The 12,697-nt window shown below is 44.3% G+C and overlaps 2 long non-coding RNA genes across 2 annotated transcripts in view; both read right to left on the bottom strand.

The window, feature by feature from the left end:
• LOC110741794 overlaps nt 1-10,163 on the bottom strand; it is a 58,818-nt gene extending 48,655 nt beyond the window's left edge. Inside the window, exon 1 of the long non-coding RNA XR_002518680.2 lies at nt 9,752-10,163. This is a non-coding gene — a long non-coding RNA (uncharacterized LOC110741794). The remainder of the gene's footprint in view (nt 1-9,751) is intronic.
• Nucleotides 1-10,739, bottom strand: part of LOC116271465 — a 95,137-nt gene extending 84,398 nt beyond the window's left edge. The window contains exon 1 of the long non-coding RNA XR_004180053.1: nt 10,630-10,739. This is a non-coding gene — a long non-coding RNA (uncharacterized LOC116271465). The remainder of the gene's footprint in view (nt 1-10,629) is intronic.
• Nucleotides 10,740-12,697: the final 1,958 nt, after the last annotated feature.

Genomic DNA, 12,697 nt, shown 5'->3' with positions numbered 1-12,697 from the left:
AAATGGTCCAATGTAATCAATCTGCCACCAGGTGGCTGGCTGGTTCCCACAGACCACTTGAAGGGCTTAGTATTGACCTCTGCTGTTGACAAAGTAGGTACACATGGTGGTGTTCGCTAGGTCAGTTTTGGTGAGTGGGGGCGGTCCCTGTTTTTGAGCCCATACATAGCCTCCATCCCTGCCACCGTGGTTACTTTGTTTACAGTCCGTTGAGCAAGCACTAGGGAAAGAGACTGACTTGTATTCACCTAGAGTGTCATTTTGTGCACTTGATTGTTAGGCACCTCCTCTATGGTGCATGGCCTTGGCTCACTGGATAGCAGGAAAGTCACTGTTTTGCCCTGGTAGTGAAACTTTCCTGAAATCTGCCCTTCAGAACTTACCAAAAGTCTTCCCTCTAGGGTGCAAGAGACAGCCATTCACTGGGAGGCGTCTCACTGGAGGCACTCGGCTACCAAACTGCCCAAGAGGTAGAGAAGCTGTGCGCACCAGTCCCAGAAGGCAAGCCCTTCCTCCTGCAATGTCTCTCTAGCGCCTCCTGCTGACAAATTGTAACATCACGCCTACCGCTAAGGAGCTTTTTCTTATTTTTCCTCCTGTGATTCGGTTTATCAAACACTGTTTCTACAACTTAATATTAAACTAAGAAATTAAATGAACTCTCCCTCCACACAAATGAATTAAAGGCAAATTTCTCACCATTTCCTCAAAAATGCCATTTCCTCAAATCCTCTTGCTAGGTAATAATTGTCAGAACTTGCAAGAAATACGTTTTTATTTTATTCTAATCATTTTCCTGAGGAGTATCAAGATAAAATAGGAAGAACAGAGTCAGGAGATATTAGATCCAGTTTGGGTTCTGCCACTTAATAGCTGGCTAAATTGGGATAAGCATTTTCACTGTGGGGGTCTTTAGTTTTATCATCTAGAAAAGAAAGGAGGCAGAATAACTGCTCAGTGCATTGCTTCCGGTTGGCCTATTCTCATTCCAGTTTCCTGCTTCTGGGAAATTTTATGAATGTACTAAGTCAGTGATGATTATTTATAGATGACATTCATTTCCATTTCATCTCCTCCACAAGGCAGAGCCCTATATTTTCCTGTGGCTATAAATACATCCCATCATAGCCTTATATTCTGTTTACCATATTTTGTCGTGGCCTTGGCCAAGGGGTAGATTCCAAAGGCATCAGGCAGTTGGATAGAATTACTTGTATTCAAATTTGTGGTTTGAGTCTCTCCAGCCATCACGGATATTACTTTCCCAGGTGTCATAATCCACCTTCCATCCAGGACTTGCTGCCTTTCTTAGGCCCCTTTCCTTCATTCCCTGCCTTAAGGAAATAGATTTAAAAGACCCATTTCATGTTACATAGCAGTCACAGAAGGGTGAATTTCAACAAATTACTAGCTGGCGAAGGCAGTGTGCTGGGTTGAATACCCCCAAAATTTATGTCCACCTAGAACCTCAGAATGTGACCTTATTGGAAATGTACATTTTTTGCAGATGTAATTAATTAAGATGAGGTCATACTTGATTGTTAGGTGGGTCCTAAAGCCAACAACTGATGTCTTTTAAAAAGATGATACATGGAACCACACTCAGACACAGAGGGAAGAAGGCCATGTGACGGGGAATGTCAAAGACTGCTGGTAACCAGCAGGAATCATAGAGACAAGGAAAAGGGTATGGCCTTATCAACACCTTCATTTCAGATTTCTAACCTCCAGAACCATGTGATAATAAATCCCTGTTGTTTCAAGCCACCAAGTTTGTGATAGTTACAGTATGAATTTCCTAGGGAGGAAACTCATAGAGGAATCATCTCACATATCGCTAAATATTTAGTTCCAGTCTGTGGAGAACCAACTTGAAGATGAAAACATGGAGCCCCACGCCTTGGAAGAGAGGTGGGGAGCAAGACTTCATACGGGGCAGTGTGCTGAGCATCCAGTGTTATAGCAGACCCTGAAGCTCCAACACATCTCTTTCTCAGCATGTTTTACTGTCTTCCCTGACATGTATTTTCAGTATTGCATGAGATGCATTCTCTTCATCTCTTCACATTCAAATTTGTCATGAAGCCATTATGCTTTTTTTTTTTCTTCTTTCTTTTATGGAGATGGAGTCTTGCTCTGTCACCCAGGCTGAAGTGTAGTGGCGTGATCTCCGCTCACTGCAACCTCTGCCTCCTGGGTTCAACCAATTCTCCTGCCTCAGCCTCCTGAGTAACTGGGATCACAGGCATTCACCACCACGCCCAGCTAGTTTTTATTTATTTATTTATTTTTAGTAGTGATAGGGTTTCACTATGTTGGCCAGGCTGGTCTTGAACTCTTGACCTCAGGTGATCCTCCCTCCTCAGCCTCCCAGAGTTCTAGGATTATAGGCATGAGCCACTGCACCTGGCCCCATTGTGCTTTTTATTCCAAAGTACATCTTCCTCATGGATTATCTGTCTTCTTTGGTAACTATGCCTTTAAATCTGTCTGAATCATCTTTGTTAAATTTCAGATTTAACATTTTGACCTCATCCTTCATTTCCTTCCTATGTTACCCCGGGCTCCCATTATGAATATGAATCAAACTTCACATCTTCTTGTTTCGAGTCCACTCTCATAAGCCCATTGCTATAAGCAAACTGATTCTTTTATCAATTTGTTCCTCTCCTTTTTTTATTATGTTTTTATGGAGCATAGACATAGACAACACAAGGATAAATGAGATGCAGACCCTGCCTAACATGTACATGAGTGAAATAGACGCATCATAGAAGATCCCAAATTTCTGTTAGAGAGAATGGGTGAATGGCAGTGCTAGTCCAGAAGATAGAAGATACAGGAGAAAAGGGGTAGGTAGAGGGAAAGGGAGGAATAATTCATGATCAGTGTAGGGTGTCGGGAAACAAGCAATTACGTTTAGTAGCAGTCAACTCTATGGAGAAGAGATTCAAAAAACAGGTGAGGCTCAAGATATAGGTTGGAACTAATTACTTTAGATATGGTAGTTGAAACCTCATAGGTGGCTATAGATAAGGTAGCCACAGAGAGCCTATGGCATGAAAAGTGCAGGAACTAAAGGCAGAACAGTGGAGAACGCTAATAATATGTGAGGTTGCAGAACAAGAGGAACAGTCAGCGGTGTTCAGAAGATGGAGAAGAGAATTCCCTTTCCTTTCTTTCTCCAGCTGCCCAAGATGTCAAAGGAAAAGGCCAAGGGGAAGAAGAATGGCCCCAGCCTCTGCTGTCTTAAAGAAGCAGGAGGCTAAGAAGGTAGTAAATCCCTTGTTTGGGAAAAGGCCTAAGAATTTTGGCACTGGAGAGGACATTCAGCCCCAAAGGGACCTCACTTGCTTTGTCAAATGGCCCAGCTATATCTGATTGCAGCGGCAAAGGGCTATATACCCTATGAGCAGCAGAAGATGCCTCCTGTGATTAACTAGTTTACCCAGACTTCAGACTGCCAGTGAGCTCCTTAACTGCTTGGGCTGGCCCACAAGTACAGACCAGAGACAAAGCAAGAGAAGCAGAGGCTGTTGTCGTGGGCTGATAAGACAGTTGCCAGCAAAGGGGATGTCTCCACTAAGAGGCCACCTGTCCTTCCAGCAGGGTTAACACTGTCACCACCTTGGTGGAGAATGAAAAGCCTCAGTTGGTGGGGACTGCACATGATGTGGATCCTGTAGAGCTGTCCGTCTTCCCTCCTGCCCTGTGTCATAAGATAGGGGGTCCTTACTGCATTGTCAAGGGGGAGGCAAGATTGGGGTATCTAGTCCACAAGGAGACCTGCACCACTGCCACCTTCACACAGTCTAACTCAGATGACAAAGCTTTGACTAAGCTAGCAGAAGCTAGCAGGACTAATTACATCAAGAGATTTTCCCATCTCAGCCTCCTGAGTAGCTGGTACTACAGGCACGTGCCACCACCCTTGGTTAATTTTTTAATTTTTTGTAGAGATGAGGGGGGTCCCCCTATGTTCCCCAAGCTGGTCTCAACCTTCTGGGCCCAAGCGATTCTCTGGCCTTGTAGTTTGTTTTTCTTTTTAATGTCCTAAATCAAAACTTAAAAGTTAACAACCAATTCAATTTTAAAACAATGAGCTGGTCATTGTCAGACTGGTCATTGTCAAGATTTATAGCTTGTGTCTTCTGTTAGACCCTGCCCCAAGAAAAATGCACATATGCACCTAGAAATACATATTTTGAGAGGTACCCAGCAATGTCCGTTAGAGCTTTCTGTGCTGATGAAAATGTTCTATACGTGTGCTGTCCATTATGGGAACCACTAGCCACATGAGGCTAGTGAGCATTTGAACTGTGACAAGTGTGACTGAGGAACTGAATTTCTAATTTTAATTAATTAAAATTAAAATGTAATTAGCCACAGGTGTCTAGTGGTTACCACATTGGGTACACAAAGAGCCACAGATCATGGGTTAAAATTCCTCTCAAATGCTTGTCTTCTCAAAGATTTTTTTTTTTTTTGAGACAATTCTTTAGTAAATATGGAGACTCTCCCCCTTGACTGCTGTGGTAGGTTAAAAAAATGGCCCCAAACGGTATCACGTCTTAATTCCTGGAACATTTACAAATGTTTACATCACATTTACCAATGTTACCTCATTTGGAAAAAGAGACTTTGCAGATGTATTTAAATTAAGGGTCTTGTGATGGATAGATTATTCTGGATTATCTGGGTGGGCCCTAAATGCAACCACGTGCATCCTTATGAAAAGGAGGTAGAGGGAGATTTAAAGATGTTGGCCTTGAAGATTGGAGTGATGCAGCCAGAAGCCAAGGAATGCTGGCAGCCAAAAAATGCTGGAGGAAGAAAGGAATGAATTCTCCTCTAGAGCCTCCAGAAGGAGGACTGCCCTGCATGCTGACACTTTAAGCCCAGTGAAATGGGTTTCTGACTTCTGTCTTTTAGAACTGTGAGGAAATATATTTGTTGTTTTAAGTCACCAGATTTGTGATAATTTGTTGCAGCGGCCACAGGAAACTAATACAGGTGCCCATCGGGATCACCTGGGGAGCTTTATCTACAATATTTCATTTAATCTTCAGATTATTATGATCCCAATTTTATAATCAGGAAATGAGGATTAGAGAATTTTAGGACTTAACCCACAGTAGCTTGTGGCAGAGTTGGGGAGTGAACCCAGGTTTGTCTGTTGACTTTAGGACCACATTGGATTTCATAAACAAGGGGAAGAAAAACGTCTAAGATGACTCCTAAGACTTACTGCCTGGAACATAGAGCTAACAGCAGTTTCACTATCAAAGCAAGGAATTTGGCTTATTGAGGGTGAAGGGGAGAGAAGATGAACTCAGTTTGGGATACTTCCTGATATAGTTTGGCTTTGTGTCCCCACCCAAATCTCATTTTGTAGCTCCCATAATCCCCACATGTTGTGGGAGGGCCCCGCTGGGAGATGACTGAAGCATGGGGGCGGGTCTTTCCCGTGCTGTTCTCATGGTAGGGAATGGGTCTCGTTAGATCTGATGGTTTTAAAAACAGGAGTTTCTCTGCACAAGCTCTCTTTTTTCTTACCTGCCGCCATCCACGTAAGATACAACTGGCTCCTCTTTGCCTTCTGCCATGATTGTGAGGCCTCCCCAGTCATGTGGAACCACAAGTCCAACTAAACCTCTTCCTTTTGTAAATTGCCAGTCTCAGGTATGTCTTTATCAACAGTGTGAAAACAGACTAATACACTTCCTTAACTGTTTTCCCAGCTTGATACTTTATTCACGTCTTCCACCAAGGGAGCGATAGCTCCCCTAGTTCCCTCATACAAACTCTCATATCTGTTCACTCTGTGGAAAAAAAGTCATTTGAAATCTAAGCTGCTGGAACTCTAAATTATTTTAGGACTTGGAGGAATGTTATTACTGATCCTGAGTCACATGATAGGCACCTATAAACTAGGGAGCTATAACCTTCTGTTTCTCTGATTACAGATGAAGCCTTTTCCCTTACCTGCATTGTTTTGTAAAATGTTATATATGGCCAAAGGGAAGACCCCTTCCCTCTCCACTGTTGGCCTTTATTATAGATTCACCTTTCTCTTACCTTTCTCACACACAGACTTCTTGACTATCACATTGCCTTAAGATAGAATGTTAAATACACTCTTTTAAATTGGAAAGGAAATGAAAACCAACTATAAAGAAAACAAGCTGTATGGAAAAGAAAACAAACTGTGACTAATTAATTTGTTGAAACTATTAAGCCAGCCTTGTATAGAAAATGTTGTAATCCTGATAAATTTCTTTGTCTTCTTCCTATATTAGCAAGATTTAACTTTTAACTTTGGAGCACTGATCCCATTTCTCTGGAGTCTGTGTGTCCCAGAATGGTTATTCCCAGCTTTTTGCTTGAATAAACTCTTTAAAATTGGATTCTGACCCTTTTATTATTTCACGTTGACAAGTGTGTACCCACACTTGGACTCCTACACATAAACCCCATCCACCACTTGCTTGGAAACCATAGTTCCATTGTAGGCAAATTGCTTTTTATTGCTAAATCTAAATTTCTTTTTTTTTTTTTAATTTTAAAGTTTTTATTTTTGTTAATTTTTTATTTCAGTTTCAGGAGTACATGTGGAGGCTTGTTATACAGATAAATTACATGGGGGTTTGGTGTACATATTATTTCATCACCCAGGTAATAGGCATAGTGGGTAGTTTTTGAATCCCCCCCTCCTCCCACTCATGTAGACCCTAGTGTCTATTATTCCCCTCTTTGTGTCCATGTGTACTCAATGTTTAGCTCTCACTTATAAGTGAGAACATGCAGTGTTTATAAACCTAAGTTTCTTTCTTTTTTTTTTTTTTTTTTTTTTTTTGAGACAGTGTCTCATTCTGTTGCCCACGTTGGAGTGTAATGGAGTGATCGTGGCTCACTGCAGCCTTGACTTCCTGGGCTCAAGTGATTCTCCCATCTCAGCCTCCCAAGAAACTGAGACTAAAGGTGCATGCCATTATGCCCAGCTAATTTTTGTATTTTTTTTTCTGTGGACATGGGTTTTTGCCATGTTGTCCAGGCTATCTTGAACTCCTGGGCTCAGGCAATCCTCCCACCTTGACCTCCCAAAGTGCTGGGATTACAGGCATGAGCCACCATGCTTGAGCCAACCTAATTTTTTTAACTTTCTAATTCCTTATCCTATAGAAACATGGCAGCTGTATATAATATATCTGCTTCATGCACCTCTGATCAAAGAAAACAAGGGTTATGTGTTTAGACAGACACAGATCCATGCCCCTAAAAGCTTCTACCCAGGTGGACAGCAAATATGTTGGGATGAAGGGAGTGGTGAAGAAGAGTACAAAGTTGAGAAATAAATGTCTCTATAATGTCATTGTAGAGTCATTGCCTTAGAAATGGTTCATAAAAGTCATAGAGATCTTTATATACCTATATAAGGGAAGCATTCAGATTTGATATTTATTTTCACATGATCACACAAAATGTCCAATTATGTGCAGAGTTATTGATGATAGCATCCCATTCAGCTTCTGATCCAGTCTACCCAAAACTCCCCTCAAATGTCCACATAAGCCATTGTCAAACATACTCCGTTGTCTAACTTTCCTGAATGACACATTATGTACCCAATCATCTGTCAGTCTTCCATCTAAGCAAGCACCAGCCTCCCAAGTGTTTCCAGAATCTGCCCCCATTCTCGTCCCCTCTGTGCTAGTTCAGACCTTCACCAGCTGCAGCCTGGATCTTTGCAACAGCTTCAGGGCTGGTCACCCTGTCTTGAGTTTTGCCTCCCTTCAAATCTATCCTTCATGTTACTATCAGAGAGCCCTACCTGAATTGCAGATGTGCACATGCCACTAACTCAAGTTTCTGCTTAAAACCTTAGTTCATAGCCCTTTACTCCGCCTGTCAAATGCTTTCAAAATAGGCTGCTGTTTGCCTCTTCAGCCTCATCCTCAGCCACTTATCCCACTGTCCTTTAATCCAGCAAATCTAAACAACATCCCACACTGGTACCTCAGTCTCAAATGTGTCAACACCAGCCTTCTCCATCAACTCCAATCCCAGCCTTCTCCATCAACTCCAATCCCAGTTTCTCCCAGGACCGCCCTCTCTTTGTGCTTTTATAGTATCCTGCAGTTATCTCCATCAGAATGTTGCCACATTGTTTAGAAATGTCCATTTATACATCTTTCTCTTTAATTAGTGTATTAGCCCCTAAAGGGCAAGAATCTACATTTTACCATTGAATTCCCCGTGTTTACCATACTACTGGTATATAGTAGGTGCTCACTCTACTGGGACTTTATTGCTGCTAATTTCTTTTCACTTTACCCCCAAACATTAAAAAAAAAATTAAAACAGCAAACAAAAACCTGTTCTTGCTCTAGCTACCTGACTGTGAAACTTTTCTAATCAATCTTTTATGTCTGCTCCCTTTTTGTTGTTGTTGTTGTTAACTTTGGCCTCTGATATCTGACTGTTTGGTGGACCATATCCATGAATTCATCATCCCTGACCTCTTGCCACATCCCACAGTTCCTCCTTCTCCTTGAAGCTTTTGAATGTCGTTCATATTCTCCTTAAATTATCTCCTGTTACTTCACGCCACTGCCAAGCCTTGCCCTTGTTTCAAATTATCCACTGACGTGAGTCATTTAACCTACCCTACCCACCAGCGCCAGAAACACATTCCCACTGGCACTTTTGGGCTGTTTGCTATTTGTGTTGGCAGCTGCCTCAGCGAAAAGTCTTATCCTGTAAAAGCCCCTTGTTTGAAGCAAGAATTTCTTCAAATTTAGTTTTATTGTACGTTAATTGGGATCCAAACCTCTCCCTAGTCCCCTGGCGTCATAGACTGAGTAAACCAGCCTCTTCTTTCTTCACTTCAGATTCCAGTACTAACATACTATTGGGGGGGCGTCATACGAAAAGAGATTTTTTGTTATTGTTGTTTATTAATTAACAAGTGCTTTTCAAGCATCTCTGTCCTCTCCCTAATTCCTCAGTTACGAGTAAAGTACATTTTCCAGGAGTCCCTCGGGAAAGGGGCTAGAGGAGGAAGTCACAGGGTGGGGCTGTGGTGCATTTAGGCTCAAATTTATTTTTATTTTTATTTTTTTGAGACGGTCTCACTTTGCAGCCCAGGCTGGAGTGCAGTGGCACAATCATGACTCACAGAAGTCTCCATCTCCCCAGATTCAGGTGATCCTCACCCCTCAGCCTCCCAAGTAGCGGGGACTACAGGCATGCGTCTCTACATTCGGCTAATTTTTGTATTTTTTGTAGAGATGGGGTTTAGCCATGTTGCCGAGGCTGGTCTCGAACTCCCTGGCTCATGTGATCCGCTGATATCGACCTCCCAAAGTGCTGGGATTACAAGCATGAGCCACCGCGCCCGGCCTCAAACTTATTTTTCAATTGCGGTTAAGATTATCTGAGGAAATAAATGTGTATGTATTGTGACAAATTTTACGTGGGTCAGTTCTCACTTTTTCAAGGGCCATTGTGTTCTCCTGTGAAAGCGTGGGGGTTGCGTATGTCAAACCCGTCCCTTAAACCGTCAGTACTTGGAGTGTAACCACTTCAGGAGTGGGAATGGTATTGGGGATTGTACTCAGTGGTAGACAGCACAGCATTTGCCCCTCTCTGTAATCCTTGGCAACTCACAGGACATTTGAGTTTATTTTCTGTAAAATGGGAATAACCTTACTGAGTTATCGGAGTAAATGAATAATGTAAGCAAAAGTACCTTCCGAAGCAACAATGCTAGTTTACTGAACCGAACGCTGAGCAGAGCAGCTGGATTCTCACCCGTCGAGCCTCCCAGTTCTCTCTCCCCTAAGTGCGCGGCTGCGGCGGCTCGTCTCCGTGGCAACGTCCCAGCGTTCCGGGCCCCGCCCCCACCCGCCGCCAGAACCGGAAGCTGTTGCGCACCTTGCAGTTCCCCGGTTTCTCCCCGACGGTGTGTGGGTGGGCGCTTCTCTGCCGGGAGGTGAGACCCGAGGCCTCTTTAGGGCCCCCAGGCCGCGGTCAGAAGCGGCGGTCCCCGGGCGGTGGAAGGGGGACGCGGAGAGGCGACGGCGGACTCGGCGCCACCCCTTCCTCCGCGCGCCAGTACAGCACCCTCTACACAGTCCCAGATCCCCAAGCCCCTCCCCGCCGCTGCCCCCACATCGCTGTCTGCCCGGGAGTCCGCGCACCCCTTCCCCTCGTCCTTCCCCGGCGGACCCCGGCGCCTGCCCTCCCAGCTGAACCCACGCCCCCTGCCGGCCCCACGCGCCGCCCGTCGGCCCCACGTGCCACCTGCCGCTTCGCCCCGGCGGTTCCCAGCCTGGGAGGCCGGGAGGTCCGGAGACTGTCGGAAGTCAGCCCTCCCGTAGCCCTCCCGCCACAGCAGGGTGGCGCCAAGAGCGGCGTCCCCGGCGGAAAGACCCCTGCGTCCCAGGCTTTGACCGAAGCCTCCCCGCCGCGGACCCAGTTCTTTCTGGCCGTCGTGCGGTGTCGGGGGTTCCTTCCCCCCTCTCAGGTTTAGCCCAGATTCTGCGCCTGGCGCTGAAGTGACAGGGCGGCCCCTCTCTTCCAGAGGCTGCTTTACCCCCGGGGTCCCTCATATATCCCTTAGGGTACCTGACGGCTCCAAAGCGGTGACCTCAACCTTTCCCACCTCTCGGGTCTCGTTCCTCAGACTCTTCCGGCCCCTCTTCATCTGGGAGTGCGGCTGCCTGCCGCCGCTTCCTCCTCTGCGCAGAGAAAACGCGCAGTGGTCGCCCCAGGGGCCCCTGCTGCCTATGGCCTCTTAACCACACAGCACCATGGATAAGTGTGGACGGCCTGGATTCAGACCCCAGCTTTGCCTTTGGTCAGAGTATCTGGCTTTGCTGTGACTGCCTCCCCATCTACAACATGGGGGTAAAAATAATCTAGAACTTTTATGAGGATTTAACCTTTGTATATTTTTACTAAGGTGTTTAAAACAGTGCTTGGCACATAGTAAATTATATTAATATGTGTGTCTGCTATTGTTTGTTTCATAGCACATCATTGTGTAAAGTTGTATCGTTTATTTGGTAACAAGCTTTATGAACTCACAGGCTTTATACAGGACACTGGTGTTTCTTCAGTACCTAGAACAGTACTTGAAGTGAGAAAAAAAATCAAATGGCAGGATACATAACAAGGGAAGATGGAGGGGCACGTAAGATTTTTAAAGTAGTCATCATTTGCTGAAGTTGTACAAACACTGTTATATACCTCCTGCCCAATTTAAAAAATGTGATTAGCCCGGGTGCGGTGGCTCACGCCTATACTCCCAGCACTTTGGGAGGCCCAGGCAGATGGATCACCTGAGGTCAGGAGTTTGAGACCAGCCTGGCCAACATGTGAAAGCCCGTCTCTACTAAAATTATAAAAATTAGCCAGGCGTGATGGTACACGTCTATAATCCCAGCTACTTGGGAGGCTGAGGCAGGAGAATCACTTGAACCCGGAAGGCAGAGGCTGCAGTGAGCCAAGATCCCGGCACTGTACTCCAGTCTGGGCAACAGAGCCAGACTGTCTCAAAAAAAAACCCAAAACAACAACAACAAAAAAATGCGATTAGTTACTGATGATACTTAAGAGTAAAATGATACAAAGAGAAGTGCCATCCCCACCCCTTTGTTGCTAACGAGCTAATAATACTTGAAGAAATCGTTGCCCTCACGAGTCACTATGATTGTGATGGTATTGTGAATTGATACAGTCTTTTTTGCAATATTTTGATAATACATAGCAAGACAGAATTTGCTATTCTCCTTTGATCCTCAGCAAGCAGAGGCTTGGGACATGCTTGAAAGAAATACTTTGAAAGGAGAAAAATCGTATATTCATAAAGATGTGCCTCCCAGCATTAATTATAATAGTGAAATTAGAAACAACCTAAGTATTTTAAAATACATAGTTAAGTAAATAATATGGATATGGAAAAAAATGGAAATACATTCAGATAAAGGAATGTGCGGTTGCCTTTGTTGTTGTTGTTTTTCTTTTTTCTTATTATTTATTTATTTTTTAATAGAGATGGGATCCTACTGTGTTGCACAGGCTGGTCCCAAGCTCCTAGGTTCAGGTGATCCTCCCATCTCCCACCTCGGCTTCCCAAAGTGCTGGGATTTCAGGCACAAGCACAGTGCCCAGCTGATTGGGTTTTGTTTTGTTTTGTTTTGTTGGAATGGTTCCTTTAATGTGGAAGTAATGTTTTAACAGTAAAAGCTGAAAGTATTTCCCTCATGAGACTATTTCTTTGAGCTCTTTGCAGCAAACTGAAAACTGATTGGCTCTTTGAACTGGCTCCAGAGTCATAGCATTTCTCAGGCTTCCCTTATTTCCATTATCTGAGAACTTCTATGCAATCCTGGGTGATCTCTTATTGTAATACTCAGTAGCCTTGTGGGCATGGTTTTCAGAATGAGTTGTGAATCGCTTATGCATACGAATTAATGAGTCTTAGCTATTTGGTTCTCTTAAAGAAGTATTCTTCAAAAGCATGTTTTCTGGGCCAGGTGTGGTGGCTCATGCCTGTACTCCCAGCACTTCAGGAGGCAGGTGGATCACCTGAGGTCAGGAGTTCGAGAGTAGCCTGGCCAACATGGTGAAACCCGTCTCTACTGAAAATACAAAAATTAGCCAGGCGTGGTGGCGGGTACCTGTAGTCCCA

This window comes from Papio anubis, chromosome 19 (genome assembly GCF_008728515.1).
Source record: "Papio anubis isolate 15944 chromosome 19, Panubis1.0, whole genome shotgun sequence".
Lineage (NCBI taxonomy): Eukaryota > Metazoa > Chordata > Mammalia > Primates > Cercopithecidae > Papio > Papio anubis.
This window is presented reverse-complemented; position numbering and strand designations above follow the sequence as displayed.